Here is a 14,875-nt window from a genome sequence, read left to right as displayed (position 1 = left end):
GGTTGCACCTTGCATAACTACCCAACAATAAATATGGCTATGTCAACAGACAACATAAAAATGTACACTTGCAGCACACCTCGATTCACACTAGCTACCTTTCGAGCACACAGTAGCCGGTTGTGCCCAGTGGCTACCATATTGAACAGTAAGTACAGTTCAATGGGCTTGATCGCCTAGTGGCCACCATATTGAACAGTGCAGTTCAGTAGGCTTGATCCTATTCAGGCTTGACACTTTTGGGAAGACTGCTTCAGAGACGGTAGTGTACTCCTCCATCATCAGGAGGTATGTAAGGTCTTGTTTTCTCTTTTGTGTGTGTGATTTGGGCAGCTGTCCATGACCAGTGGCTGGGGTTGGAATGTGATAATTACCTATTTCTATCATTTCTTCTTTGTTTATTAGCCAGAATACTCCTACGGGGGGGGGGGGGGGTTCATTCATCTACTCTTTGGGCACGCAGTATGCAGTTCATATACGAGAGGCAGGATACTTTACCAGCCTTCAGAATAACAAGTTATTCATTCACTAGCATCCTCCAACAGTGATTGGTTGTTTCTCACTGTTTTTGTTTTCTTTTGCTCTTTGTCATATTTCTGTTTTCTCTATTAGGCTCTGAGTGGGGAAGTCAGAGATTTGGTCTTGCTCACCTCCAAGACCCTAGTAGCTAGGAAAGTGTCTGGCATACACTGGATGCTGAGAAGTGTATTTGAAAGGAGAATAAAAGGCACAAGAACAGAAATGAATAACAAACCAAGTAAATGACTACCCGACAACCAAAGCTTGATTAAATGGTGTCACTTGTGTATGTTCAACACTTTAAAGAAAGATCTCTGTGGAGACATAGCCAAAGGTAGCATCTTCAAGAAAAGTCGAGGATTTCTATTATTCCAGAGAAGAGGATATAGACGATTGCTCAAAGGGAAGAAGACATGAGGGGAGATCCAGGAGTCTTTGCCAAAAAAAATTGCCAAGGAAACTGACAGTTTCTCCTTTAGCAATTCCCCTTCCTAAGATCCAGAACACTAAATTAGCTTTGTGGTAGAGTGAGATACAATAGTGACGTTTTTCAAAATGTTCTGCCTTTGAATAAATAGTCCAAGCACGCTGGTGTGTGCGTAGAAGAGCGTTCATTGAGACAGACGGGCATTTTAAATCGAATGCATTTATACGATATAAAGAAACGAGACAGAATTTCTACCAAAGGTCTAATTCCAGTCTACTTCTAGAAACCAAAGTTGAATCATCGGACAAGTGCACTAGCAGTCAGGACAGACTCTAGTCACATTCCTCTGTAAGTTAGATTGAGATTGTTACTTTGTTCTTCAGCTATGAGATGAAGAATGTGATCCAAGTTTCCACAGTGCCTACTAGCCAGCATCTTATTATAAATACTTCCTCAGTGTCCCAGGTTATTGGCTTTAATGACTTGCTAACAGTGGTGAAATGTTAGTACTCACGCTCAGTCCTCTTACGCCGAAATCTCATGACCAGTAACACGCTTTGGGGAGACAGCGATGCTAGAGTTATGGGTAACGTGCACCAGACGGAAGTGAATTAATCCCCACTTGGCTAGTGTGCTTGTTCAGATACCCATCTGTCACCTTTCTTTAACTTCTCGGGACTTCCAGCCCGTTGATAACTCTGTGTTCTATACATGCGTTCCACTACTCCTCTCTCTTCACCTCCCTCCGAATCTAACTTAGATTCAATCATAAGACATTTTAATAACTCTTCCCCAAGATGATAAGATCCTGTGCTTTATTATCTTTTTGTGGGTGCCATCTGCAAAACCCCCAAACTTGAAGGATCTAACTAAATACTTTCTCCTGTCCAAACAACGACAGAGAAGACCACTACAGTCACCTTTTCAGGATGACAAACCAAGTGTTCCATTGACCAGCCCAATACATCACTGAGTCAGTTTACCTCCCAAGTATTTCTTGGCTCTTTCTACTGCAGTCATCACCATAGTTACAGAAGACCATATCTCCTAATGTTTCTGCATCTACTCTGGCCACCCTACAATGCAGTCTTTACATTTCAGCCAGAGCGATTTATGTAAAAACATACGCTGAATCATGTCAGTCCTCATCTTAACACTCTTTAGTGGCTTCTCAGTGCCACTGGGGAAGGACCAAAATCCTCAACAAGGCCCCCACCTTCTCTTTTCTTACTGCTCTTTCTCTTGCCCTCTGGACCCTAGCCATACACCATGTTCTTTTGGTTTCTACAGTATTCCATGTTACTCTCAGGTGGTGCTTTGAACATGTTGATCCTCTGAAGCCCCTCCTACCTACCCCCACGCCTTCATAATTTCCTGGTTAACATCTGATAATCCTTTACGTCTTGGCTCAGACATCGAGCAAGCTTTTCCACGTTGCCCACATTTGACCAGATCTTCTTCTACGTGCTCTCATACACAGTCTACTTTTCCTTCAGCAACTTAACATTCTTTGTCATCACGTATATGTGTAATTTTTTGATTAATGTCAATCACTGTCACTAAACCGTGTGCTCCAAGAAGCCTTCTTTTGGGGAGAGGGTTGTCATTTTTATGCCCAGCACTTTATAAAGTGCCTAGTACAGAGTAGACACAAAACAGGTAAAGAAACAAAGGAATTGAGGAAGAAAAGGAAGAAGGGAAGGAGGAAGGGAAACAAACCAATCAGTGATCTAATCTTAACCTTATTCATTCTTCTTTAGTTTACTGAGACCAAGGGCAGGGAAAGAAGAATAACGAGTGATGTTCCTTCCTAACTGCACGATTTTTCTGTTTATTCCCAATTCAGCGTCCATTTGTACTGTGTAGAGCTACTTTGATGCCCACTATTTTTACTTGTGGTCTGGCCCAATGTTTTCACGAGCTTCTCTTTGTATCCTTAAGAAACATTCTTGTCACAAAACACTCTCCTCCCTCAAAGAACATCATCACTCCTAAGTGTTGATGAGAGAACCATTTAGCACCCTGTTTACTCAGAGTTTTGTCACATTTATGCAGTAGCCCTTTTATAGTAGCAATGGAATGCCTGTCTAGTTAGTAATGCTCCTGGTGCCTGTTGGCAAAAAGAAAAAAGGAAAATCCTTGAAACTGTGTCTCTTTATCAGATCTCCTGAACTTACTTAGCAAGAGAGAAAGGAAATATAATCAGTACAAAACTGTCAAGATCTAGTCTTTGATGGATTTTGTATTTGTAGACTTGTTTTACTTTGCCACATTTCCAGGATTATAAATCGTCTTGCTCTTTATGGGTTTCTTGATTCAAATGTTGTTGATATAGACTGTTTAGTATCAAGATGGGTCACTTGCCATCATAAACTTGTTCCCCACGTATTTGGTGTGTCACTTTTTTTCAAATCCCCTGCTTACCATCAATTGTAAATTATTAATGCCTCGGGTTGTCGCTTCTTATGGGAATACAAATCCCATTACAATGTCAGAAGTCGAAACTATAGGAAAATATTTTTCACTTCTCTTTTATATAAATCAGGATGTTTACGGAAGAGGCAATTTACATTTTCTTTGTGTATCGTTGCAGATTAATGATAAAATCTGATAGCACAGCATCGTATGTCTTGTACTCTTAAGGCAAAAACCTATAGTCATTCTCAATCACTGTGATGGAGAGTTCATGTTTTTCTTATAGGGAAAATTCCAAGACATTCCACACAGGTAGTAAGGGACTGCAGTCTTACCCCCCCAAAACAATGTTCACCCTCATGGGAGTGGATCTGTGTTCCCCAAACCAGCCAGGCGGCATAACAAACTGCAGCTGGAATGGCTCTCGAACCTGATTAATAAAATAATGCTCCATATGTTATAAATAATTAAAGCTCAAATATGCCTTCGCAAATATAAACGTACCGATTTTTATATCTTTTGAATACATTATCCAGGCTTTTACGGCCCCTCATTACTTGCCTCGCTAGACTGACTCGTTTTCAATTAGTGTGTATTATTCTGGTCCAGATATATTTTTAAAACTGACTTCCTTTGTTTTACTTGAGCGGTCACTAAAGTGATATTTATTACTTGTCTACTTCTGTGATTAACGTAGAGAGAGTTTTAAAGGAGCCCATCATAGTGGGAAATTTCTAAGGAGAACTGCGATAAACCAGTGGCTTCTTCAACTCCCTTCCTCCTACCCCAAATCCAAACGGAGATTAGGTCTTGATTATAAGAACACTATACATAATGACTTTTTGTTTGCATCTGTAGTAATGAAATTGTTTGTCATTAGGCTTTCATCTTTCACTTTAAAAATCTCTATAATTCCTTCCCTTGAGACCGTTAAGGACACCTTCAAAGCTTTCTAAGATTTTCTGGTTAAGATTTAGATGGAAGGAATCAATACATACATTATTAAACCAGTGGACAGAAAGCCATTATTGTGTGGATGCTGTTGACGAATGAAAAGGCTGGAATAAAGTAGTTTACTTGTTCATTTGTCAGGTCATATATTATGCATGTTCGATTTCCTCAGAAGTCACCACAAAGTGAGGGAGAGGTTTAGAAATTCGATAAAATTATCCTGGAATCACGTTGTTGATTATACATTTATTTAAGCTAATTCTGTCATCAATGCTAGCCTGCTTCCTTTGGGTACATTTTCGTAGCTGTGTTAGCTTGATGAGTTCGCTGTGTTTTCTTTCCACAGAAATAGATTATGTCTTCGGGTGCCATTTGTGAATGTTAAGATTCAAGTCAGCTCTGTGTCAAAAAAAGAACAAAACGCATTGTTCCCTAGCACCTCTGAAAAACAACAAAAAAAGGTTGTGATAGGGTAATTCATTCCAACATTCAATGACCTGGCCTCTTAGAGTTTCTGAACAAGTTTGGTTCGCCTGCAAATTCACTGTTATTTCTCCTCTCCACTGTCTGCCACTCTGTATTGGAAGAAACAGACAACTAGACATCTTTTTTTGGTTTGTTTGTTTTTTTGTTTTTTTGGTTTTTTTTTTTTACTCAACAAGGCCAAAAGCTTATTCTTTAAACAGGCCAATAAAAGCGATAAACTCATAGCAAGACTTAAAAAGAAAAAGACCAGGAAATATAACTCGACGATATCAGGTGGGGATAAGAAGAACGTGGCTGCAGGGCCTACGGATGTTAAGATAATAAAACATTTCACAAGTAACCTTTTACTAATAAAGTTCACAATTTAAGTCAAAATTCCAAATTTCTTCAAAACAAGACATTCAGCTAAATCAAGAAAACAATTAGAAATCTGGATATTACTTTGGAAATAGACCTCTTTTGGACCTATTCTGTATCCCTAATGGAGTAAGCTACTTTTGTGTAAGTTTGATATTTTATGCAGTCCTATTTAGGAATGCTGAATAGAAAAGATTTTAAAATTATTTTTAGAACGACATTTCTAGGCATTTGAGGGAGTCTTCTGAAAACTAGCTACATCATCAAAACTTGAGAACGGAGCCATCTAGGATTTGCCACTTTTCTTTAATGATCCTAACAAAATAAAATATGAATAATTTACAAATTGACTTCCCTACCAAAGTCCTCTTTCGAACCATGTCAAAATATTCTGATATCTGGAAAAACACCCTTCACATGATATTTGCGTAGGATGTTGCCTTTATAGAGTGCTTTGACACATTCATTTACTTTCAAATGAACCCCTGCTCTTTTTCTGTGTCCTTCCTTTTCCCAAAGAAAGCATTTTAGGGAAAACTGTGCCATAACTCAGACTCCCAGGATTTATTGATTCTCTCGGTGGTTATTTATGGAGGACCTACCCTGTGCCAGGGCTGAGGATAAAGGAGTGAACGCAACGAGACTCTGCCCCCGCGGACCTTCAGGTTTTACTGAGCACAACATGTAGTAAACCAGTAAATTAACATGTAGGCTCCTTTCAAATCAGTGCTAGCAAGAGAAAGTAAACGAAACAGGACCAGAGAAAGAATGAGAGGTAGTGGCCCACCTGCAGAGGTGCTTTTCCTCCAAAGGTCTGAGTGAGCCGAGCAAAGACCTTGAGTGAAGAATGTTTTAGGCAGAAGAAGCCATGAATGCAGAAGCCTAGAGGTAAGAACAGGTTTTGTGCGCTCAAGGAACAACCGGATGGGCTAACGGTAGGTTGTAGAGAGTGCCGAAGGCCAGATAAGCATTCATGTTGCAGGCCACCATTTGGAGTAGATTTTATTTTGTGCGTAAGGAGACGCCACTGGGGGACCATAATCAGGGATGACGTGAACTGGTTTTGGGTGTCCAGAAGTTGACTCTGGCTGCTCTATGGAGAATGGACAGTGGGAGGAGCAAAAGTGAAAGCAGGGAGAAAGTTAGGAGGGCGGTGAAGTCATTTGGGCGGGAGATAAGAATGACTTGGCCGAGAGTGGAAAGGATAGACATGATGACAAATTATTTGACCCAAGATACATTTTGAGGGTAGAGCTGACAAACCCTCAGATACATGGGATGTGGAATGTGAGAGGAAGTGAAGAGTCAAGGATATCTCTGAAGTGTCTGATTTGAACAAGTGGAGAAAGGATGAGACCATTTATGGAGGTGGGAAAGACTTTGAAATGATCACGGATGAGGCCGTGTATGTGGAGCAAAACAAGTCTTCCATATTTAGATTATATCGATAGAGACAAATGGTACGATTCAGAAATTATTCACCACTTACCCTTGACAATCTCCGATTCTGGCGGAGCCTCCTGGGAATGGATATAAGTTAATTTGTCACGGGGTCTCCTGATAATCAATTCAGCTGTACTATTGCTACAGAAGGAATTTCCAAAACTTAGGGTTTAGGTTCAATAACCTGAGACCTAATTCTCTAAATGACCATGGGAATAGTTTGAGCTTTCACCTGTGATTTCTCAAGGTCAGCTCGGAACTTAACAACATCATCGTCAATAGGAAGTGACTTCCCCAGTGGTTGTTGGAAGCAGCCCAGGCCTAGGATTTAGAGTCAAACAGCTGTTCAAGATGCTGCGTGGGCACTAAACTGTTCCTCCATAGTATCACAGATCTGCAAGCAGGCTGGACTCTATTCTAGCCCATGCCCTTGATCTCAGAGAGCACAACTTTTACTTGAAAAGGCTTCCAAAGAAATAAATCTCAACAAGGTGTTGATTAAGCACATGTCCCCCCCTAAACACTCCAAAATGTTTTCTCATTGAATACAATTAGATTTTTTTTTTAATCATTTCAGGCTTGACGTGTGGCCATTTATTTTTCGACTCTGCTTGAAACTGATTCAGTCTCGCTTTTGAAAGACGGTTGTTCCTGTTGTTGACTATCAGAAACAACAGCCGAGATGTAGCTGATACCGTGATGCATTATCTTCGCTTTCATTCAGGAATGGAGTGGAAACAAAAATGGACCTTTTTTCCATCTTACTTAATGATGATTATGTAGTCAAACTCTTAGAAGTAGAAATTGGAAAGGAGGTTGTGAAAAGCTGGGGACAGGATGAAATGGGAAGTTTCAGTTGTGCAGAAGGAATACGTTCTAGGGACCCGCTGTACGACCTAGTGCCTAGAGTTAACACTACTGTGGGTAGAGGGTTGAACCAACTTAAAACTTTCTTAAGGAGCTATATCTCGTATTGAGCATTGTTAGTGCAATTTTAAAATATCGGGATGATTGGACCTTTTCCTTTGTATTCCATACACTCCATTTGTAGAACTTCTCTAATACCAGCCATTTCCGATGAAAATGAAGGGAATCCTCTGTCTTTTTGTTTTCTTGTTGTTCTTCTCTTCCTGCTCCTTTCCGATTTCTGCCTTCCATGAATCCCCATGAATTTGCCTTGGATTCTTAGAGGCAAAATTCTTGCCACTCCAGTTAACCACATTTCTGGATCACGCCCCTTCCCCACATCTTGGTTTCAAGTTCATTGGGCATTGATGCTCCCTACGTCAGCATTCAGTAAATAAGACACTGGTGAGGTGTTTGAGACTCAGTACTCACTGTCTACGTGAGGAGTGTCACTGTGGTGACAGAATGTATTCCACTTTCTTTTCAGAAGTCAAAACAGTATGAGAGGCACATAGAAAAAGCAGAAACAATGTGGAAACTAGCCTGATAATATCGGGTGGCAAAACTAAAACACTGATCACTTTGTAGATATGGCTGTGTTAATGTCCTTGTCCTGTGCCCGTTCAGGAACCACTTGTTGTCTGTGTGGCACCATTAGATCGCTCCAAATTTTAGGGTCTGTCTAGTGTTCGCTCATCCCTTACCTAATGCTTCACACTGGACGAAAAGGCCCAACCAAGCAGCTCTAACTTCTGAATGTGTGAGCATGAACATCTCCTTCTAATGTGGGGCATGAACGTCTCCTTCAGGGAGGGAATCTCTAGGATTAAGAAGGCAGAGCAAAGAGGGCCTCCTCTTGAGGAAAATCCACTCAACAGCTCAACGGTTACATTCAGCCTTGGATCTGGCACATAAGGAAAGGCCCAGAATAAGAGCTCTCCATTTTTCCCAATCGACAGCATTTAATGTTTTCGCTAATAATTCATGAGCCCAGGCTTTCACCCTCAAGCATGTTCTGCATCTAAATCAAACTGGCCTCCACATAACACACTCTGGTTTTCGAACTGGGTGTTCTGTTATGTGGTCAACAAAATTTATTATCCACTATGTGCCAAGCCATGGCTATAATTTTTATCATTAGGAATGGTGTCTAGAAGAGATCGTCTCAAATTGCCACCATGTAACAGGCTTATGGCCAATTAATGACCTAAACAACCTAAACACTTTGATTATGGAACATTCCAACTGGATGCGAGAACTCAGGTAAGGTGTGTAGCAAACCCCCCGCATTTTTACAAACGAGGACGCCGGGGCTCAGGGAGATCTTAGGCCTGGTTCTAGATCACCCAGCCCAGCTTCGGCCCATCCCAGACTTGAACATCCTTTTCACCACCACCTCCGCCTGCCTCGCAGGGTGATTCTGTCAAGTTCTGCTGACAAGTGTGAAAACGTACAGTCATTCCATGCGATTTCAGTCGGAGTAACACAAATATAGACTTGCCACCTCAGTGGGAATTTAGATAAAATTCAGCTCCATGGAAACCGCACATGGTTGAAAGAGATCTGTGTTTGGACAAGCGGGGGTTTTTGCTCACATCCATAGCGATAGGACCACCGTGTCTAGGCGAAAGCATTATCGCTTTTCTCTCAAAAATGTCAGTCCCTGTGCCCAGAGCTCTCATCCCGCCCCTCTCTTCCCTGAGGTCCTTCAAGCACGTCAGTGTCTCACACTCTTCATCCTCCTCTCTGCACGTGGTTCTAAGCTGCTTCTCTGCATGGTATTAATAGGTATTGGCGGTCAGATTCACCCTATTTGGTTTTTTGCCCCGTAAGGACGAGAGGCCGGGGGAAACAAAAATCAAATAATCAGTGACTCGGTTCTTCTCTATTACTTTCAGGTGGTTTTTTTTTTTGTTGTTGTTGTTTTTAAATTTCTGACTTGCTTCATGGCCATTAGGATTTTGCGCTTATGCGGCTTCCAAATTATTGTAATTCAGGGATCTTTTATTTTTTGCCGTCACTCACCTTCAGCCTGGCTTAAGAATTTCAGGATTTGGATTCTAAGTGACTAATGAACTGCTGGCCTTAGGCAAATCCCAACTTATCTGTACTTTGCTCTGCATTGGTAAAACATTCAGAGTATAAAAGTATCACCACAAACATATCTATTCAGCCAAACTATTGACTCCTTCAGGACAAAGATCATGTTCCTACATCTTCCCTCTCCTATACATAATGGATTCAAAATAAATATTTTTAATTAGCTAATTAGCCAGCCTACAGTCAGTCAGTCAGTTGGTCAGTATTTGTGATAGATAAATACTATCCCTCAGGGGCACCTGGCTGGCTCAGTGGGTAAAGCACGTGGCCCTTGATCTTGGGGTTGTGAGCTTCAGCCCCACAGTGGGTGTAGAGACTGCTTAAATAAATAAACATCAAAAGTCATAAATAAATGTTAACTATCAGATCATCTCACCTTAAAATAAATGGATTTACCTTGGCATGTCCCGCTTGTGTAGTGCATGCTTCATATAAATTATTCTGTGAAACTTAGGAGCTGAAGGAGAAAGGTCAATTTAATATGCCTATTTTTCTTCATTTGTAAGACGGAATGCTACTTTCTTTTCTCAGAGGTGTTCTAGGTCTTAGTAGTTGCTTCTGGTTCCTTCCATATCACTGTTTTAGGCCCTTGGGCCTGGCTATCTTTGGAAAGGTAAAAAGGAGGCTGTGGGGAAGAGGATGAGTTTTAAAGAAAATAATTTGATCTGTTCAAAGGATTCCGGAAGTAGATATCTTAACATCTGAATATTAACATCTAACTAATGTAAAGGTTATTCTGTATGTGTCGGGAGGAAGGGCTCTATATCTGATACCTTTCTCACATGGGCACACGAAGGAACCTCCTTGTCTGATTTAAAACATTAAACATAGCCTATGAGACAAAATCACTATAGCATAGGAGTGTATATTTCCCCAAACGTCGCTCAAATAGCGTCAAATAGCCTGTCAAATACCTTTGACAGGCAAGGCGGTTATCAAAGAGTTAAGTCCCCTGACATTGAATGTTCTTGTTTTTGTTTTAAAATGTTTCCATCTTCCTTCCTCTTAAAATGCAGTGAACTCTTATGCAGTTTATGGTAAGTCGATTAGATGTTGAAGAATTGATTTGTCATTATTGTAATGCAGACTCTTCCCGAGTTTCTGTCCTTGTTGTCTTTGTTTTTGCATTGGCTACATACGCCTATCTCTTTTTTTTTTTTTTAATTTTTTTTTTCAACGTTTTTTATTTATTTTTGGGACAGAGAGAGACAGAGCATGAACGGGGGAGGGGCAGAGAGAGAGGGAGACACAGAATCGGAAACAGGCTCCAGGCTCCGAGCCATCAGCCCAGAGCCCGACGCGGGGCTCGAACTCACGAACCGCGAGATCGTGACCTGGCTGAAGTCGGACGCTTAACCAACTGCGCCACCCAGGCGCCCCTATCTCTTTTAAACTCCACGCTATGAGGGCCCCTGATGCTTATTGCCTAGAACAGTGTCTCGTAAGTACAGGTGCTCAAAATCTTTTCAATGAACAAATGGAACAAGACCTTCCGTTATCCCCACGCTTCAAATGACAGATTCCTATTTATGGTTTTTTTCCGCATAGTGAGAAATATTACCATTTTCTTTGTCTTCTGATTTTCTCGAACCAACTGTTTCTTCCTTTTTTCTGGGGTTTTTAACCTTTCTTATATTTGGTCGAAATCTTCCCCAATTCTAACGATACAGCACATAACCTTCTCTTCCCTCCACTTTCTTTTCTTAATTTCAGACAACGACTTCTAAAAGCAACGGACCGTCCTCTTACATTGTAATCTGACCTGTCCTCTTCCTATCTTCCTTTCCTCTTTGTCAGAAAAAAAATGTATACTGCACCGTTCTCATCGAATTTTTCTCATCTCTCATTACCCCTTCTTCTCCCGCTCACTCCTCAACTAAGCCGACTTCTGAGGCTACTGCCCTCCGCTGAAATTGCTCTCACCAAGCCCTACGAACACGTCTTAGTGCTGCCCTGGCTTTATATCTGAGGGCCGTGATTGGACTCTCTGTGTCACTTTCTTCCTCTCTCTTCGATAGTTCTACGCTTCTCATTTCCCCCACGCTTTCCACCTATTCGTCCCACTCCTTTTTGGCCTCTCGTGGGATCTATTTCCCCTGTCTGCCCGTACATTTTGTATATTCTCTAGAATATACTCTACTGCCTGAGCAATCTCGTGTACTCTGTCATTTTAATCCTCATCTCTATGCATAATCATAGGCACTCAATGGATGTTAGCTGAGAAAATGACTCCTAAATCTCCTTTTCTTCTCCCTGAACATCAGACTTTGATATTTCTGTCCTTCTGGAAGGAATGATACCTCTCCAAGCTGAGCGTATCACGAGACAGATTCCCCCCTCATACTCGTGTTGAGTTTTTAATATTCATCTTTATTAATTTTATCCCGAATGTGCATATGAAGTATCCTGGATCAGAGACTGATTTCTTTGAATTACCTAACAGGGAATATCATCACCGTCTCACCCCTTCTCACGGCCTTTACCCCAAGTCTTACTCCTGGTAAAGTAAGAGCCAGTGGTGAGAGCCACGGAAAATTTTCCCACATGACTGGCTACATATTCCCTAGGCCAGAGACAAGGAGAAAGGATTTTTCTATTATAAAGGGGAAGGAAGCCTCCTCCTTCAGAAAGGATCCCCTTCTCCTCCCGATAGGGTCTCCTTGGAAACATAAAGGGCCTGAGTCCTAACTCTAACCTTTCTAAAAGCCAGATAGCCCTATGTAGCTTGGATTTTACAAACTGGAAATGTCACCGAGGTCTGGGCTTTTTTCCCAACCTGTAAAGACCTAAAGAGAGAGCCACCCCAGTCTTGCTGACAACTTGGAACTTAACCTGGGAACTTCCTCTGGGCTCTAACAGTTTGATCCCCTTGGATGAGAGAAATTGACTAGACGAATGACTGCGGATCAGTTCCCATGGGAAGGTTCTCGGAGCCAGAGCTTTTTATAGGTGTGCTGAGAAATGCAGGAGGCTTTATTTCCTCGAATGCGGTCTAATTGCACCCAGAATTCACTCATCTACCCAACCTAGAAGCTAGAAGTCTTCCTTGCTTCTTCCTCTCTCTTATCACTGGCATCTATTCAGTCACCAGATTCCCACACCTCTACACTCTAACATTTCCCTACTCTATCCTTTTTTTTTTAGCGGGGGGTGGGGGGTGGGTTCCACTGCCCTGGATCAGATCCTCATAATCTTTCACTAAATTCTTCCAGTTGCCTCCTAACTGGTCTAATTCCATTTCTGCCCTTCTCAAAGACATACTCTGTATTTATGTCAGGGACATCTATTTGAAACACACACATGCCCACACCACTCTCCTGCTTCAATCCTCTCAAAGCCCCCTGATCTCCTGGGGGCACCTGGGTAGCTCGGTCAGTTAAGTATCCGACTCTTTATTTCGGCTCACATCATGAGATTGAGCCCTATGTCGGGGTCCATGCTGGGCGTGGAGCCTGCTTGAGATTCTCTCTCTCCTTCTTCCACTGACCCTCCCCTGCTCGCTCTCTCACGCTCTCAAATAAAAAAAAGAAAAAGAAGAAGAAGAAAGAAAGAAAGAAAGAAAGAAGAAAGAAAAAAGAAAGAGAACTGGCCTACTTGAGAAAACTTGAGATGTGGATAATATATGCCATACTGTATTATATCTTATGTCTTCACACATGTATTTTCGTTGGTTTTCTTCTCCCTCCTCTAATCTGCACTTCGCTGGCTAATGCACATTCATGCTTTAGAATTCTTCATGAATACTATCTTCTCTAGGGAGCCTTTCCCAATTTCCTTTCCCACACGCTGCAAACCTCTAGCACTTGCCACACCGTTTTGAAATTATTTCTGTGTTTGACTCTTCTCCTGTATACGAGTTTCTAAATGGGAGGGGTTGTTTTGCATTCAACTTGGTGTTTCTAATTTCTTATACAACTACTGACACACAGTAGTTCAACAAAGGGAGCCATTATTATTTTATAATTAGTAATGTCAAAGTTAATTGCCTCCTATCAAGTCCAAATGGAGAGACTAGAAAAAAATGATGATTTTTTTGAAGTTGGGAAAATTAAATGTATGAGAAAATATAAGAATACAAGAACTGTATACACATACACACGCGAGCATGCACACACACACACACACACACACAGATTTCAAATGAGATATTAGAGGGAGAATCAGCCTTACACGTAAGCAGAATAAATAACCCACCCACTCCGTATTATAATACCTACTCTGTATTATTTCAAGCGGACAAAAATATCTCACTGTACCGAAACTACATCCCCATCCAAAGACTGAATCCTAATATTTCACTTCTAGAACTTTATTATTTCAATTCAAACACCTTGCCTCGGGGCGCCTGGGTGGCTTGGTCAGTTAAGCGTCTGACTCTTGATTTGGGCTCCAGTCATGATGTCACAGTCATGGGATCGAGTCCCACATCGGGCTCTGCACTAAGCATGGAGCCTTCTTAAGATTCTCTCTCCCTCTCTGTCTCTGCCCCTCTCCCCCAGTAGCAATCTGTCTCTCTCTTAAAATAAATAAACATTAAAAAAAACCAAGCACCTTGCCTCTTTCCACTTAACTGTTAAGTAACTATGGAAGACAAATCATTTTGCCAAGTGTCAAACTCGGGATTTCTTTTTTTAATTTTTTTTAACATTTATTTATTTTTAAGAGACAGAGAGCAGGCAGGGGAGAGGCAGAGAGAGAGAGGGAGACACAGAATCCCAAGCAGGATCCAGGCTCTGAGCCATCAGCACAGAGCCCGACGCGGGGCTCAAACCCACAAACCGCGAGATCATGACCTGAGCCAAAGTCGGACGCTCAACCGACTGAGCCACCCAGGCGCCCCGTGGATTTTTTTTGAATGATGAGGATTTTATCTATACATGTATCATATAATACAGTTCTGGAGCATTCCTACAACACAATATATCTGGAGTTCAAAGGAGATGCAGCTAATTTTTCTCTCAGTAACAGAACAGGGCTAAATTCAATAGGTAACATTGCTAAAACTAGGGCAGAATTGAGAAGGGATTTGAATAAATAAGCTCTATGTCGGGGCAATTATTATTACTGTTTACACTGATCTATTAACATTTATGTGGTACTTAATACTTTCATTAACATCTTCACTTCTAAGGTGGTAGAATCTGGTCCGTAGCTATCTTCGATGGTTTCCAAGTATCTGTCAATTTATTCTAGCCTCATACGCTGTCTCACCACTGTTGGCACTCAATTGCGTATGAAGTTTATTGTTTTTGCTCTGTTTCTAGTGTGTTG

General features: G+C 41.4%; 1 protein-coding gene across 1 annotated transcript in view; it reads left to right on the top strand.

Annotated features, from left to right (window-relative positions):
• Positions 1 to 14,875, top strand: part of DMD (dystrophin) — a 1,998,908-nt gene that overhangs the window by 1,647,799 nt on the left and 336,234 nt on the right. The window lies entirely within an intron of this gene.

Source organism: Panthera uncia, chromosome X, assembly GCF_023721935.1.
Source record: "Panthera uncia isolate 11264 chromosome X, Puncia_PCG_1.0, whole genome shotgun sequence".
Lineage (NCBI taxonomy): Eukaryota > Metazoa > Chordata > Mammalia > Carnivora > Felidae > Panthera > Panthera uncia.
Note: the sequence above shows the minus strand (reverse complement) of the source record. Positions and strands in the feature narration are given on the sequence as shown.